Source organism: Alligator sinensis, unplaced genomic scaffold, assembly GCF_000455745.1.
Source record: "Alligator sinensis unplaced genomic scaffold, ASM45574v1 scaffold235_1, whole genome shotgun sequence".
NCBI classification, from domain to species: Eukaryota; Metazoa; Chordata; order Crocodylia; family Alligatoridae; genus Alligator; species Alligator sinensis.
Genome location: NW_005842042.1, coordinates 1,078,790 through 1,096,331, shown reverse-complemented (window position 1 = coordinate 1,096,331; position 17,542 = coordinate 1,078,790). Strand labels below are relative to the sequence as shown.

Sequence of the window (17,542 nt, the reverse complement as noted above, 5' to 3'; positions counted from 1 at the left end):
GGGCCAGGCAGCCTCTGGCTTCTTTACTATTCTTTCCATCCAGGACCAGCTGCAGGTACTTCCTCAGCCTGACAAAGGGATTTTCAACCCTAAAGCTTCCAAAGATACATTTTTTAAGTACTCCTTTTTTTTTTCTCATAATACACATATAGACATAAAAACAGAAGATAAGCCATCACACACCTTGAATAACATCATATGTCCAACACAACACAATGCAACATCTTTACTTCTTGCTGTCAATTCCTTTATAAAAAGAAAGGCTCTGTGACAGTTTCTTGTGGGTACCTTTGATGCTGCTGCTGCTGCTACTGGTGTTGAGTCAGCTAAATTATTGTACCTGTTGTCACGTAAAGCGGAGGACCAGGCGTGAGGCTGTAGGGAAGGACGAGGCCTCACTGGGGCACACTACCGAGTTGTGCAGAGGCCCCAGCGCCAGGAAGGGCACACCTTAACACACACACAGTGTCACCCACCCATATCACAAGTTTTGTTTGTCAGCAGCTTGAGGTGCAGTTCCCCCCAAGCCCCTGCACCGATCTTCTTGAAACTTGGTATGCTTTGCGGCCCCTGCAGTTCCCCCCCTGTGGTGTAACACATAGACGTGACATGAGTTTTGCTTTCAAGAATTTGGGGTGCAGTTCCCCCAAACCCCTAAACCAATCTTCTTGAAACTTGGCAGGCTTCATGCTCTCAGCAGAGGCTACCGCTTCTGCAAGTTTCACCCAAATCAGAGACAAAATAACAAAGTTATAGATATTTCATTGATTCCCCATTATACCCTATGGCCGGCTCTCCGAGGCAGATCGAATACCTGCCTACTCGCACAGGCCTATTGCACAGCATATGTAACCACTTGAGCAGGAATATCCAAAAAATAAGAAGTAGGCAACCTCCCACTTTCATTTCAGTGCTAAGCTTGTTTCAGTCACATGTACAGTTCAGTCACTAAAGTCAGCTGAGTTTCATTTCATGAACACAAACTACTTCATATGCTTGTTGGAGTGAAAATTATTGAAGTTAGCATAGATAAAAGTCCAGGGGCACCGATCTGACTACTTGACCACTGTGGTTTTTAAGCACCTTTCAACTAATCTAGATATGAAAGGCTAGAGCTCTTTTGAATTAATTGGGACATTTACCAGAAGTCTTAAAGCTATAAGAAAATGGGTTCTTATTACCAATATAATTGTTTCATCCTTGAATTCCTTCATATTTGTTATTCAGGATAATTTAATCAGAAGTATCAAAAGAATAACTGCAATAAATATGATAAAAATGATGACAACAGTAATGTGAATCGGAAATATTCTTTGCTTTGTCACATGATGTCTTGTGTGAAAAAGAGAGACCACAATAGAACAGGAACTGCTTACTAAAAAGTGAAGAAAGGGTCATCTGGGGACTCAGGCAAGGCAAAAGACATTTGGCCAGGTACAGACATGCAATTGGAAACTGGTCTTTCCCCATAACAAAACAGAAGTTCAGCCCACACAGACTGGTTTAAAAATGGTGGAACCCAGTCTAAGATTTTACCTCCCCCCCTTTCCCCCCCCGCCTGCCGTACCAAAGGATGAATGCATGTCCTGTTTGCTACCAATCTAAACTACGCCTCTTACAGAAAACCACGTCATTTAAATCAATTCCACCTTGGGCTTTTGGACTGCCTGTACCTAGCCAAAATGTCAGCTTAAGGCTTATCTGACAAAATGTAGCCTGCTAAGGAATAACCTGACCTAGCTCAAGTTAATTATGACTTGTACATGGTATGCAATCCTTTCTAAGATTGCAAAGGCCAGATCAAAGTATGAAGAGACCAGGTGAGTTAACACTAACCAGCATCATCTGTGTTTATTTAATTTACTTAGGAGTTAGAAAGTTAGAGAGAACCATAGGGTCTCTGTCCAGCCACTTCAAAGAACACACTTCATTTTGATTGATAAGTCACCTGTATGGCTCCTCTACCATTACGGCCACTGCAGTTACAAGATGGATGACTAAAATAAAGGAAAATATTGCTGAGCTAGAGTTTGTATAGTTTTGGTTGTGAATGAGAAATGGAGACCACTAATACATAATGAAGTTTTTTATCCTTACCACAGCGCGTTGGGAGAGACTTGGTAACATTGCCAAAAATTTTGTCACCAAGTTACCCAGTTTGGTCACTAACGTTACCAAGTTTTGTTACCAAGTCAAACCAAAAATTTAGATCCAATTAATAATGAGTCATAATACTACCTAGATTTTATAGAGCGTTTTCTTCACTAGATCTAAAACCATACATAGGTACAGGATCCCTACTGATAACCTACTCTGCATACACAGACCAGACTGATTCACTGTGAAGGAAGAGCTGTAAACTATGCTGAACTTGTGGCCCATAGAAATACCACTTTTTTCTTGGTTCCCTTTTCCTGAGAAAGAAGAACTGAGTCTTTCGTATATTCAGTTAATTGTGGAGATTGTTGAAAGGTCATTTGATCACTGTGTGTGGGCTCTTATGCAGGGAGAAGAGATCAGATAGTTGGGGGGGTGGGGGGAAGTTCAGTCTAAAAGACAAAGTCATAACAAGATGCAATTTCCTAGTACTGACAGGTGACCAGAGGAAGTGGTGAACTTGGCACTTATAAAAGAAGGTTCCTGCTTTTCGGAGAAATTCTGTATACTATATCTATGTTGTATATACAAGAGGTCAAACTAAATAGTCCCTTTTGGCTGTAGTCTTAACACATGATCTTGAATCTATAGCCATTATAAAGGCATCCACCACATCACACCTCTACCTTGTCTGAAGTTACACAGTGACTTAGCAGCAGAGTTGGAACCTAGGAGTTCCACTGATTCTCAGCAGGTCACGGAGTGCGACCCCTGCCTGGGCAGGAAAGAGAGCTGGGGTCAGATGACCCCAGCCCGATGCCTATCCAGCCTTCTCTTCAAGACCCCAGAGGTAGGGGAGAGCACCACCTCCTTTGGAAGCACATTCCACATTTTGGCTACCCTTACCATGAAGTTTTTCTTGATGTCTAACCTAAATCTGCTCTCTGTCAGTTTGTGACCATTGTTCCTTGTTACCCCAAGAGGCGCCCTGTGATTCTCTGATGCCTTGCTGCTCCCTGCTAATGAATTTGTAGACAGCCACAAAATCACCTCTCAGCCTTCTCTTGCGGTGGCTGAAGAGGTCCAGGTCCCTTAGTCTCTCCTCATAGGGCTTGGCCTGTTAACCCTTAACCATATGAGTGGCCCTCCTCTGGACCCTCTCAAGTCTATCAACATCCTTCTTAAAGTACGGCGCCCAAAACTGGATGCAGTACTCCAACTGCAGTCTGACCAATGCCGCATAGAGGGAAAGTATCACTTTCTTGGTTCTATTCATAGTGCATCTGCTGATGCATGATAAAGTGCAGTTAGCTTTGCTGATGATTTTGTCACACTGACAACTCATGAGTTCTTCTGCCTTGTCCTGTGCTGTTTCAATAATAGAATGATGTCCTTCCATAATAAAAAAAGACTATCATGAGCAGAACACAATCAAACTGACTGCCATTGCTCTAAATTCTACATCAGGGGAAATGCAGCAATGGTGAAAAGAGCAGGACTGAAGTTAGCCAATGTCAGGTGAAAATTGAAAGGCTATAAAGTTTTCAGGTTATAGACTCCATTTTGAACCATTCAGTGGATCAGTCACCTCTGCTTTGCCTTTCTTTAGCTGCCACACATTATTCATACACTGAATAATGACTAGAACAAGCAAACTGGCCCACCTCTGTTTTCAACAAGGGAGATGGGGCAGTTGCCAGAATTACTAATCTTCAGCAAACAACAACAGAGAATACCAGAGACAACCTATAAAAGCCATCAAAACAGAAACTCTTGGAAGAAACAATCTTCCTTTGCAGTACTACATGCAGACTCTGGGCACTAGATGCCAAAATGATCACTCCAGAAAATGCGCATTGGACACCAGTAATTTATAGTGTGGGACATTGCCAAGCAACACCTATCTGTCTTGCCCTTGATACACAAGTACGGCTGCCTACATATACAGGTAGTTAGCCATGTTAGTCTGAAATCAGGCAGAAGGCAGGGTAGCATAAGCTTTTGTAAGCAGCAGGTTACTTCATTTTACAGCATCTGATTAAGTAAACCCATTGCTTATGAAAGCTTATGTTATGCATCTCTGATTTAATTAGTCTGTAAAAAAGGTGGGCAAAATGGTGGATTCGGCTGGCAGCCAGACTCCATTTCCCAGCAGCCGCTCCCTGCGCAGCTCCCAACCAATGTTCATGGAGACCCCAGGAAAACAGGGCAGCAATCTGTTCCCTGCACGCCCCTGCCCTGCACTCGTCACAGGTTCCTGCCGCTCTGCCTTCTTCTGCATCAAGCTCCAACCAGCTGTATGCAGCACCATGCCCAGACCCGCTGCCTGAAAAGATTGACCTTTACAGCGACAGCCCCCACCACAGAAATACTGTTGTTTTGTCCAGGTGCCTGTCATGCGCACAGTGCTAACCAGGTCTGCATTATCACAATGTGACCTACTCACACCTCTGCTGGAGGGTTTTTTTGTCCTGTCTACATTGATAGGAGGGTACAGAGAGCCTTCACTAATGCCCAGTTGTGGATAAGTGGAGCTGGGTTTCTCACAGCCTTGTGATCACCTTGTGGCTTCTGGTTTTATCCAAAAGGCAGGCCATTCTTTGGGGATCCAGGACACTGACTGGCATCAGGCTAGAATCTAATTATTGCTGATGGTTTGGGTTTTTTTCCCCAACAGAGGGAGAGAGAGGTTTTCCACAGATGCAGGGCCTGATTCTTGAGTAGGCATCTTCATTTACAGAAGAACAAAGGTAGGGTAAAATCCTACCATTATGAATTGGCTGCATCTCATGCACATTTTGCATAAGAGAAAATGACTGCAAGATTCAAAGGAGTTGAGAATTAGATGCATGATGGAAACTTGCATGAGATGTACCCTTTGGAAGAGCTTACACCCTTGATGCTGAACTGCGGCCCTGTGTGGGTGGCACATTTTCCCTTATGTTAGGTTCAACCCAAACAAGAGAATTTCCATCTGATCCCCTTTAAAGAGGTGGTTGTTGGGTATTTGAGTTTCAGGTTCAAGACATGTTACTTGTGTGTAAAGGCTCAGGAGTCACAAAGGAGAACATATTTCAGCAAAAGCAGTTTCTAATAAACCTAAGCCCTCCCCAACCCCTCCGCCCCGCCCCAGGAACTGCACCAGACTCAGTCCTGGTGTAAATGAAGTTCTAATTTGTTGGGTTTGATCCTATGCTTTTGAATGGGAACTTGGAAAAACTTTTCAGCAGAGTTCCATTGTCAGTAGGATCCCGGCTTTGATCTCTGAATGGGGAGGAGAAAGGAGGGCCTTTCCCTATATTTGATTTGATCATTGTGCCTTGTCTAATTCCATGATGAATTTATGCCATTGGGCCCATTCTGTTGTTACAGCCTCAGCTGTGTTGCCTTAGCTTATTGGCACCTGCTGTAGCAGTAATTCATCTTTTCAGCTCCCCACCCACTGTTGTTCCAGGCAAAAGGGAACGCTAGCTCCCCTTACGTGAACATGCTGGTGTTCCTGGTCTAGTAACACTATAAATAATAATTCCTTTGGGGGACTGAGCATATCCTGAGCAGTAAGATAACTTAACCTATACTTATACTAATCATGTTACCCACTGGCCTTGTGTCCAGACTTCAAAGGAGTCATGAACTCAGCCTGGTTATGAACTGTAAAGTGGTTTCAACTGATACCTAGCCACATGCCACCAACATGCTGCACCTGGTTTGGTGCATCTGGGAAATGCCTGTTCAAGGCAAGCCAACAAATAGCTAGAATGCTTTCAACTAGTCATTAACTTTGTTCCTCTTCCAGCCGCTGGTCACTAAGGCAAAGAAAGCAGAGATAGGTGAGGTACAAGCACTCAGCAACATGTACCTATTACCAGGGTCCCCCCCCAGGGCCCTTGCTTTCAGCAAGGACACTTGCCAGGAAAGATACTTTCTGGACCATCTGCTGTCCCAGCCACAGACCCACGCCTTCCCTGCAGAGCTATGGGACTGGATGATGATATCCTTTTGGCTGTGATTTCAGTGCCTCCACACACACTGGTGGACACCTCCAAGGGGGAACCCAGCTTGTAGCACAGAATATATTAGCTGTTTTCCTACTACATTTCTAAAACATGGGCTCCAACAGAGTCCAACTGAGGGGGAAGAGAAGTAGTAGTGTTGGGGCTGGCCTCAGCACAGACAGGCAGACTGCTGGAAATGCTGAGGCCCAGCAGAGTTTCATCACTTGTGATGGTTTATTGCTGTTTTGATACAGGCAGTCACTTGATTGAGACTGGTAAAGAACCTGGGTTTGTATTGAAACCATCTGACAATCTGCATTGCCATTCATGTCTTGATTCCCGTTGGGTCTGGACCTGGCCCAGCTATTCTGCATTTTAATTTTATGCCCCTAAGAGGGAAAAAACCCCCCAGCTTCCCTGTGCCAGTGACTGGACTGGGAGGGGATGGGAACTCAATTGGCTTATCTCACTGGTGCCAGAGTAAGCCAAACAAATTAGCTGCTGCCTGGTTTCTTTTGCCTTGAGAAGAGTGTATTCCTGCCTATGAGGCAGACTGCCCCAGAACAGACCCTCAAGAGCCTTCCTTCCCTTGTCACGTGCCTACGTGAATGCCAGACCCTGGGCAGGATGGGGCTGTGGGATTACAGCTCCCCTACAAGTCAGGAGCAGAGTGTAAGACTCTTCAAAGAGACAGGAAGAAGGCAAAGCCGTGAAATGTACTGGAGGTGGCAGGAAGAACCAGGAGGGTCCTGGAGCCAGAGCTCACTGAGGTATGACACCTCCTTTTGCTGCCCTGTACTCAGGCTTGTGTCTGAACACCATAACCTAGCCCTTGGATTTATGACATTCAACAGCACACATGTGCACAGCTCCCATAGAGCCACCCAGCTGTGCCTGAGCATAATCTAACCCTTAGTTTAGGTTTAGGTCTTGAGCTGCAAAGAAGACAGGAGAGAAGTGCCCCTCTCCTGTCTTGGACATTTAATAGATTCTGGCCTCAATGCACTACCTTAGCCCAAGAGGCATTTTACCAATTTGTTGCCAGGGGTCTGCAAAGAGAACAAGCACACATAAATCTTAATATTTTTAGTTAGTGGTGAATCAGGTTCAAACCTCTAGACCCTTCCTTGCGAGCAGCAAGTGACCCTTTCCTGTTCAAGTAAGCACTGAAATCAGATGAAGAGCAGACCCCAGGGTAGGAGGACAATTCTCATTTACACTGCACTCTGCCCTGGGAATCATTATCGTTTTGACAAAGAAATTCCCCAAACAGACACATTAGAATCATTTATATCTTCCCAGTACAGAGGGCAACAGAGGGAAAAGCTGACCAGGATGTGCCCGAGGTGATGCTCTGCTGGGAGAGAAAGGGAGAAAAAAGTCCAGCACTGATTCATTGCATGGCACTGTGTGAAACACAGCTCCAGTGCAGGAGAAACTTGAGAGGCAGAGAAGTTGTAGCAACTTCCCCTACAGAGTGATTCCCCTCTATCCATATCACTGAGCCACAGGCAGAGAAATGACAAAAAGCTGCATCCTCAAGGCAAAGAAAGCCCCGCGCTTCACAGATGTGACCTCAGCAGGATTCTGGGTCCTCACTGCTGTCCTATCGCACCCATTGCAGCTGGGCTCAGGTACCAGAGAGCAGCAGGGCACCGGTTGTGCAGTGCCCTAACAAAGCGTGGCAGGCTCAATGATTTAGCCAGAAGCAGATTCTCGGCTTACCTTCGTCTTTCCTGAGCAGAGCTGAGAAGCGTGTCTTCTCCTTCCTGAGGCGACCGCACACAGCTGGAGTATCCAATTGCAAGCTTCTGGGGAAGCCTTTAATCACTCTCTCCAGCTGTACAAAGGTAGACAGTGTGTCAGCATGTCTTAACCAATCAGCCCCCCCGTGGGCGCTGCGGCTAGAATATTTTCAGCTGCCTTGAAATGTATGCCTGACACACCCCAGTGGCATATCTTGTCCCGTATGTTTATCTACAGGCAGGTTTCTTTAAGTTCCTGCAATGACACTTCTCTGCGGCATGCCAGTTAGCAGCAGCTCTGAACAGAAGGAAACCCCACCATTTCTTTGACAGGTTTATAGAGACCAACAACCCTGTTTCTTGTCTGTGGCTTTCCTATCTTTAAAGAGGTGGGTGACGGTGTGCCAGTGAGGGACTAACAGCACCACAGCGCGGGCAAGGGCTGGGCAAACTTCCAGCATACGGCTCTGCCAGCGTATCTAGGGGAACTGTCACAGCCTTTGTGGGCCGTGTTATTACAGCGCCCGCTGTTCTCATGCCCTTCCCACAGCTCTGCCGGTTTACATCAGTCCTGACCTGCAGCCTCCTCTGCTGCTCCAATTCTTGGTCCCGTTCAGCAGATAACAAATGTGTGGACAGCGGTTCACAGGCTGTGTTCCTCCAGGCCCCAGGATTCGTCCCAGGCCACTGGGCAGCCAAGAGTTGGGGAGCCCTGGAGCCTGAAGGATTAATCCTCAAAGGCAGCCTGACAAGGTGTCTCAGCAGAGCGGTGCCGGCTTCCAGGGAACCAAGACTGACCTGTTAATCATTACCCCTGCGCTTTCTAGGGATTTCATTTGAGCCTGGCCTGTGACAAAAGGACAGGCTGGAACTCGGTGCCAGCTCCTCAAGAAGCAAGCTCAAAGATAACACACCTGGTACCCCTGGTAACATCACAACCACCAAGCCTGGATAGGTGTCTGGCTGGGGTCATCTGACCCCAGCACTCTTTGCTGCCCAGGGCAGGGGGTCAGACTTGATGATCTGTTGAGGTCCTTTCCAACCCTAACATCTATGACTCTATGAATCTATGAACTCTTGGGGAAAGAAGAGGGAAAGGTTTCCTTGTCTGAAAGCTGGAGGAGGTCCAGGAGGAAGCAGCCAGCTTCTCTGGTTCTGAATAGTACAGTCCCTTTTGGTCTAGCACTCTTGTATGGTTAAATTGTTCACACATCTCTTCAAGGCGGTCACAAGGTCCCGTCATAACTCAGCTCTTGACAGAGCCATGAGCTTGGTACAGAATCTGTTTCCCTTTCCAAAAATCAGTTCCAACTATCTCACAAAATAGCCACAGCCTTCAAGAAGCAATGTTTGCTTTGTCTTCCCCTCTGTAAAAACCTTGTTTTAGTTCTTCCACACTTCCTTTGTCTGTGGAAATTTTAGATCTGTTAAAGCCATTGTATCTTTCTTGACCTTCTGGCTTCAAAATGCTGATCAGGGACATTTGCTTGGTGGTGTTAACCAATCCAGCTGAGAGAGATAGGTAACTCGAGAGAAGCTATGAAAAAAGAAGAAAAACTGATCTGCTGTTTTCCCCGAAATGTGTTTTTATTCAATCGTAACTTAAAATTTAGAAACTCTCACATATTTGAAACATGGTTATCATTCGCAAAGCAGCAAAGAGTCTCAAATAAATGTGCCAGGGTATGTAATAGGCAGGACAGATACACCCTTCATCACAGCAGAATGCACCACGAGCCTGGACGGGAGAGAAGCCAAAGGAACTGGTTATGAATGTCATTGAAATTTGTCTTTTGTGGAGAAAAAATTTTGTTGGACAGGGCAACCTGCTGGCTCAGTATTGAAGTTCAACTGACATTCACAGAGGGAAAAGCCCGTGTTTTCAAAAGTCTCACACCAGCAGTAGGCAACTTGTGGCACCTGTGATGTATGAAGCTCAAAATTAGAGACCACATTTTTGGAAATTTGGGGATAAAGCATTTGAAAGTCTCTTCACAGGCCCAGTCCATCATCACTTTCCAGATGAGAGTGAGATACGGAAATGACTGAGCAATCTCCATACAAATAATGTTGAGAGCAGGTCCTAAGGAGTTATGCAATGACCAGGAATGTAACCTCAACCTCGTAACATTGTTGGTGAATGGAGTGCAAGATGGGATGAATCTCTGCACAGGTCCTGTTTCTAAAGCACCCAGTGTCACAGAGAGGTTATTAGGGAGGATGGACCTTTGGTCTGAACCATGATGGCAGTTCTTATGACCACACAAATACAAAGTTTTCCTTCAAAGTTTTGATTTTAAGGAAACAGTGTGCCTGCAGGCCCCACTGAAATCAATGGGAACGAAGGGAACTCAGCAAGATATAGAATGTATTTGGCTTGTCAAGTAAATGGTTTAAATAGCCTTTAACATTTCTCGCTTTAAGTATGGCTGACAATTGTATTGATTCTTTTTCCTCCTTCCCAGTTGGATAATTTGCCCAGCTCCACCATATAACTATTGGTTTCAAACTATAAAGAGATGTGAGGCTTGTCTACACTGTCTCCATGCCATGAACAGGATTTCTCCCATGAAGAACTCTTGCTCTAAGATAGCTGCACTGCCTCCTTTCTAGAGGCTGGCCTGGGACTGGCCAGACTGAGTGGGGTGTTCCTGGGCAGGGCATCAGGGTGGCGCAGACATGCCTGTGAACAGGAAGACTATGTTATATGGATCTGTTTTCAAATTCTTCATGATTCAGTGTTTTTTCCCCCATTCACCGCTTATTTGGGGTTATTGTTCCTTTAAATGAAAAGCAATGCCAGCAGCCAGGCCTTCTCAAGCTGCTCTACAGTAATTAACTAGTACATGCTGCCGACGGAAATCATTGGCGACCAAAATCAGGGTCTCAATTACCAAGTGTAACAAATGAAATTATTATTTTTAAAAAGAAAAAACAAAACCCTTTACATTACTGTTTTACAATAGGGTTCTTGTTTACCTCCCAACTGTATACAGATACCACACGAGATCAGCTCAATTTCAGGAACTGCATTTGTTTAAAAAAAAGACAAAACCAAACAGCAAAGGAAGCATGAAACATTGTTTTTTACGTCAGCCTAACTCCAGTTGGCTTGATGCAGGACTCTGGGCAGCTAAGTCTCTTAATCCAACTTTTAATTTTTCATCAATACAATGTATGCATTTACTAGGCAATAATATTCTGTGTATACAACATGTGGTGACACATCCAATTCTTCCTTCACATAAAAGGATTTTAATCTACTCTATCAAATTGGGATATTTTTAGTGTCCCACATCTAGGGACAGTGTTATTTGGCTGTGCCCTTTTGAACCTCTGCTGTGTGAGCAGACCGTTTTCACGGGGTCTCTACCTCTGTGTCTGGATTTTAGTGTCAAAACTCCAGCCTCTGACCTCCTGTCAAGTCCTTTATGAATTCCAGCTACATCCATGCTTTTTCTCCCTGAGCCAGACCCCAGAGCAACTCCCGAAGTGCGCTCTGTTCAAAGCCAATTGCTGAGCCCTGTCAGCATAACACCACTGAAGTTTCTCCCCCCAGGGCAGGCGAGGGCTCCACAAGTCAGATGCCACAGATTGATTTGCACAGCCATAGGCAAAACGTTACATTTACACACGGGGGGACGGGGATGTGCCAGCAGGTTATTGCTATATATAATAGAGGAGGAATCCACAAGTCTCATAAAGGGCTGCCTGGTTGTACAAAATGACAGTACTCTTCACTGGCTGGCTGACGTCTTCATAAAAACAGTTTGCTTTACTAAGGGATTGACTCCACTGTTTCCAACATGGGCGACATGAAGGGGGTGCATGAGCATCCCCTGAGCTTGGTGGTGCACCCCCTGCAAAAAGGGGCCACTGACACTGCTGGCAGCGCCTGCAGGCGGTCGGGGCTTGCCACCCCCCACCTCCCTCACCGCTGCCACCAGGAAGTACCATGAGTTACAACAGTCCCCTTGACCCAACAGATGTTCTGTGTTGGGTCCGAGGGGGTTGGGAGATCAAGCTCCAGTTTGGAGCAGCTGCATGTCTGCAGCCTCTCTCCCCCAGTCCCCACCCCCGCTCCAGCTGTGGTGCTGTGGGGGAAGGGAGGGGAGGGAGTTCATCCTGGGGTTTGCTCAGCTTGCTCTGGAGGTGGGGGGGGGGGGGGGGGATTGAAGCCCCCCACCCCTCCCAACCCCACCACCTCAGGTACATTGGTTGCATGATCGGGCACTTTTAAAGCACTCTAAAGCCACGCACTTCTGTCAGGGCACAGCTGTAGAGCACTTTCAGGGGGCGATCACACAACGAAATGTCACTTCTGTCAGTGCCCAGACGCCCTGTTCAGTGAGGTCTGGATTGAGCTCTAAATCTTGATGGGGCCAGTCAAATGCCAGGTAAAGACAACACCTCCTTCTACCACAGGAATCACACGGAAGAAAGGCTGGAGTGCCAAAGAACTAGCTAAACGTACCATTATATCACTACTTTGGTAAGAAAAGAGAACAATAAGCATTATTTTACCAGTATCTTTTCTTGTTCACATCAATTTGTAATATAGTCTAAACAAAACACATTAAATGACCAATCATTATCTGTTATTATCTGACATTTACTGAATATTTAAGGGAAAGTGTGATTTAATTTCCATTCAGACTGCTTCATTATATTTCATGTCTGCTATTTTCACACCTGCCTCTCCTCTAATTTTGCTGTCACACAAGATTTGGGATATCTGGGTAAGAATTTATTTCTGAAGCAAAACTGCCAATTGTATCTAGCACAACTGCAAATGCCTACATCCCCAGTGAGAAACCAAACTCCAACTTTTATAGCCAAAGCCAAATGACTGAACTGCACTGACTTCACACCTGATTTCATGGGCTTAAGCAATATCAAGACCAGGCCTGTTTTCTGACACCTTAAAATTATGCATTGAACTCCAAGACACAGACAAAAAAAACTATCAACAGTCATACTGGTTACTTCAAATGCAATGATTCCTGTTTGTTTATGGCTTGCACTTTATCAAGAAGAAAGGGCAACACCATGAAATAAGTAAAAAATACACGTACCCTGTTTATTTTACTGAGACAACAGCTTTCTCAAGCAGATAGCCAGTCAGTTCCGGCAACATTACAGTATACACTGCTGGCTCTTAACTAATGTCACTGCAGAACCCTAAGCCCTTGATGACTCAGCTCAAAAATTTACCTACAAAATTGGCTTCTCACATCAACACTCAGGACAGAACCTCTGGAGAAAACTTCATGCATACAATGAGGTGTTTCACATTGTCTAACCCCCGCTATACCAGGCTATAGGGTAATGCATTTGATACTTGGCATCAACATTCCTAGAGTCCACTGGTTACTTTAAGAGGTGTCACAGGGGTGAAATGAAAAGACCTCCTGTGCTGTCATACACACAGACACACCAGTGTTAACTCATCTGAGAACCAATGTACATTTAATTTCAGTTATTCTTGACTCTTGTGCTATTGGTTTAATTGAGGGTTTAATTGATTTAATTGATTCAAAACAGACCTCCAAACTACCAAGGCAAACTGCGCTCTTATTCACGCCAATAAAACTAATCTGAAATCCAATGGGATGTCATCATTGTAATGCAGAAGAGTATTTGGCTCACCAACCTCAACATAAAAAAGCAAATAGGTTTGTAATTCTAAATTGAAAGCGATTTCCCTAACATCTCAGAAGAACAAATCGGGCAACTCACTCCAATCATCAACATTTACCATTACGATACCCAAGAAGGAATTACTACGCCATAGCAAAACACCTCGTATTGACCCAGGCATCTGCCTGAGATGGTGTAAGTCAAGGGTGGCCAACCTGTAATGTGTGCCATAAGTGGCATGGGCAACCTGTGTGTGGCACACAGAAGATTGAGGAAGGGCCAGGCAGCATGGCAGATAGGGCAAGAAGCAAATGCAGAGCAGCAGATTGGGTGCAGAGCACAGAACAGAGAGCAGAAAGCAGAACAGCAGATCAGGCAAGGGAAATGGATCATACTGACACTCAAGGAGGGTACAAGGCTAATTTGTGGTACACCTGCCAAAACGGTTGGCCCCACAATGATTTAAGAGTAGCCCATCCTGTATCTGTGTAGGTTTTTGGAAGAAGTGATGACTGAGGTCCCTTCCAACTATGACCAACAAATAGTTATTATACAGAAATGTTCAGGCAAACTAGGCCTGCCTTGTTGGGGTGTTGTGCATTTAGAGTTAAGCTGAGTAAAATAAGTGAGCTTGCGGATGCATTTCCTGGCTTGTTTTCTCCTGAGAGTCATTAACATACTGGGACTGGACTAGTACATTAGAGATGACTAGGAGGTGATAAGAGGGGCCTTGCATTCTACTGCATGAAGCAGAGCAAATGGGAGTAAATAGGGACCATACTCACGAGAAAAAAGTGAGACTTTACAAAGAGACAATGTAAAAACACGTACCTATGTATTGTACACATTTCTTCCAAGAACCATAATAGCAACTGAAATACACAGGCCTAAGTTAAAATAAGCCCCAAGCAAAGAGCAGGGGAGGGAAGATCCAGACCAAGCATAGCCTGGCCCATTCATTCATTCCTGGAGTCCTATCCAGGGCAGTAGCAAGAGTTGGAGCTGGGGCTGAGCCTTCGATAGACTACATGGGGTTAGGCTCAAGCAGCTCCTGAGGTACTTGGTGGGGCAGGATTAGGTGGGATGTCACATTTGTGCTCAGTGGAATCCTCCAGATGGAGGCAGGCTGGTTGGTCGGCTGGCTGGATACTTGGCTTTCCCACCCAGAAGTTTCACTACAGGTGGAGTTTTATGGTAAAGACCCAGAGAGGACTACCTCATAAGTGGAAACCATCTGCAAGAGGTACTGATAGCTGCAGGGTGAAGAGTGGGGGCTGTGGATTTCTCTGGGAAGCCAGAGCTTCTTTTCCTCCTCGGAGCAGTTATTTCAAGGCTCCTTCTTATTTCTCCACCAATGGCGAAGCAGAAGCTTCTGTTTTCCTCTCCCAACTGGCCAGTGCACATAAGGGAGAGGAGGAGGAGGATGTGAAAATCCCCTTGGAAAGCAGCTCTTAACACCTAATAGCATGAGATAACTGCTGCATCCCAAAGGGATTAGCATCTCTGAAACCCTTTACCATGGAAAAATGTTTCTCTATACTCTGCACCTATTCTGAGTTTACTATTGACTTTTCCAACAACTACACTAACCTAGTGCATTCCCACAGTGCCAGAGTAAACAAGGTGCTAACACGTTATCATGGTTTTATCTAACCCTGATCAGAGCAGGTCTGGACAGAACAGGAGTTCAGATGCCAACGGCTGGTCTACATTAGCACTTCCTTTGGTGGAGGTGAGTTGCGTATAGCGTCAAGGCAGAATGCTCAGTGTGGACAAGACACGTGAAGAGTTAAAGACAACTTAAATATGGTGCAGCAGTTAGGGACTTGAGCTCAATTCCACTACAAACAGTGTCAGTGTAATTAATGCTTATTAGAAGTGGGTTCCACCAAGAATATTCAAATAGCAAGTCTAAAACTATATACATGTACAGTTAAAAAGGGGACTCATTTTTAAACAGTTTTCATGGCTTAAAACAGACTGATATTTTAAAAAGCATATTGTTTTAAACTGAAAGGAACATTTGGTAAGTGGAATGACACCCTTTTGATGGCGCACTCATCAATCAATGAAAGCATACCCATAGTGTCTTATCAGCCCAGACTAGACAATATGCACCCTGAGGCAGGACGCATCTGCTCTGGACCTTTGCATTTCTTAGGTCACTCTAACCCTCAGTGGGCATGTCTACATGAGACATTTACTGCAGAGTTGCATAATTAACTCCACAGTAAAATGTCACCATCTACACATGCAATGTTATTAGGACAGAGTGAACTAATTAACTTTGCAATTGGATAGCACTGCCAAACACAAGTACTGTCCTACGGCCGAGTTATTTACTTTGCCGCAACACACATATAGATGCTGATGGGGCTGGTTGGGGCAAGAGAGTACTTCAGTGTGGAGGCTGCCTGCTGGCTAGCCCTGCACTAAAGCACCCTCATGCCCCAGCCAACCCCCGCCAGCATGGTGAGCCAGGTCAGAGCAGCCCCAGGCTGGCAGGCTGACCCCAGGACCACCTACCAGCCGGGGCTGCTCCAGTCTGGCTCAACATGCTGCAGTCCTGGGCATGTGTTCAAATGCCATGCCTGGGAGCAATACACTCTGGTGCAAAATGTGCCAGAGTTTATTCAGTTTCCTTAATAGCACATGTAGACATGCCCAGTAAATAGCTGAGATGGATCTAACAGTTCACAGAATGAGAACCGGCCTTCTGCAGCAAGAATATTTCCCTTTGAGTACTGACTAATGAATATACACTCCAGGGAGTTCAGTTCTTGATGCATTGGTCCAATGGAAAGTATCCCCTTAGCTACTTTTTTTTTTTAAATCTAAGTCCTAAATAGCTACAAACATTTTCTGCATCCTATACATTGCTGGTTCCTTCCTGTCCTACCAGCCACTCAGAAGGATCAACCAGTTAAAGGTGAAAGAAGAAACAATTTCTACTTTCAACACTGTTAAATTCAAAAGTGTTATTAGCACAAGGGACTTTAAAAGTTTGAAAGACAGTAGATATAAAATCCCCAGCCTGTCTTCCCAATTAGAGCCTTTAGAACAGTTCATCCTTTTTGTTGAATGATCACGACAAAGAAAATAATCTGTTCATGGCATAATATCACAAAGGCATGTGGGATATATGTCTTTGGAAAAGAGAGAAACGCATTCAATATTTCTCAGTATACTATGCTATAGTCAATTGGACCAGTAAAACAGTCTGTAACATTCATTCAAACATACATCTCCATAAAGGATAAGTTATGCAACTGTACAATCTACCTTTCTACAGCAACCTTAGTTCTACAAGTGCTCAATCATTATAGATATACAATAGTGACAAAGATAAATAACCATAGTGTATATATAAATGGGTACTTTCAGAGTTATATAGGTTTTTCAATAGTTCCCACAATGCTACATTCATGCTACCAGGTTCACTGAAGTGGGGTTTTACTTTAAACAAGAGAGAGAGGGAGCATTTTCTCATTCTTCATTTAACAATGTAAGCAACAGCCCAAACCATCCAAGCAAACTAGGAAGTGAGAGGGTCACGGAGGGATGCAATTTTGTATCAAAGTTTTACTCCTGTCACTGTCCTTTCGCTAACATAATTAATACATCCTCTTTGCTATGATAGCACATACAACACCTAACTGCCAGTAGTGCAGCTAAGAAGAGTTAGCATGCCAAATATTAGTTCACTAATATATATCTTTAAAAAAAAACAAAAAACAAAAAAACCCACACTGGCATGTTCTTCCAAAAGCACTGGGGTAGTGCCAAATATCCTCTTTGATGAAGTCTGAAAACCTGTAACATGGTCAACCAGAACAGGAGTCATCCCCTCAGTGAACAGCAGCTTACAAACCACCCTGAGGTCAGCCTGGCACCAACTGGCAAAGAGGTCAAGTTTTTTGAGAGCTGCTCATAAAGGGTCTACAGAATTTTCAAGAGGAGATCTTTGAGCTATTTGGTTTGGCATGTTAATTTTCAGTGATTGCAAAATATCCCCACCCCCCCACGAGTTACTTACCTACTATACGTATATTATTTCTTAAAGGT

The 17,542-nt window shown here is 44.7% G+C and overlaps 1 protein-coding gene across 1 annotated transcript in view; it reads right to left on the bottom strand.

Annotated features, from left to right (window-relative positions):
• Window positions 1-7,917, bottom strand: part of LOC102380815 (ectonucleoside triphosphate diphosphohydrolase 8-like) — a 49,407-nt gene extending 41,490 nt beyond the window's left edge. The window contains exon 1 of the mRNA XM_025203034.1: window positions 7,818-7,917. The gene's annotated coding sequence lies outside the window, so the exon portion shown is untranslated. The remainder of the gene's footprint in view (window positions 1-7,817) is intronic.
• Between the last annotated feature and the right edge of the window lie 9,625 nt (window positions 7,918-17,542).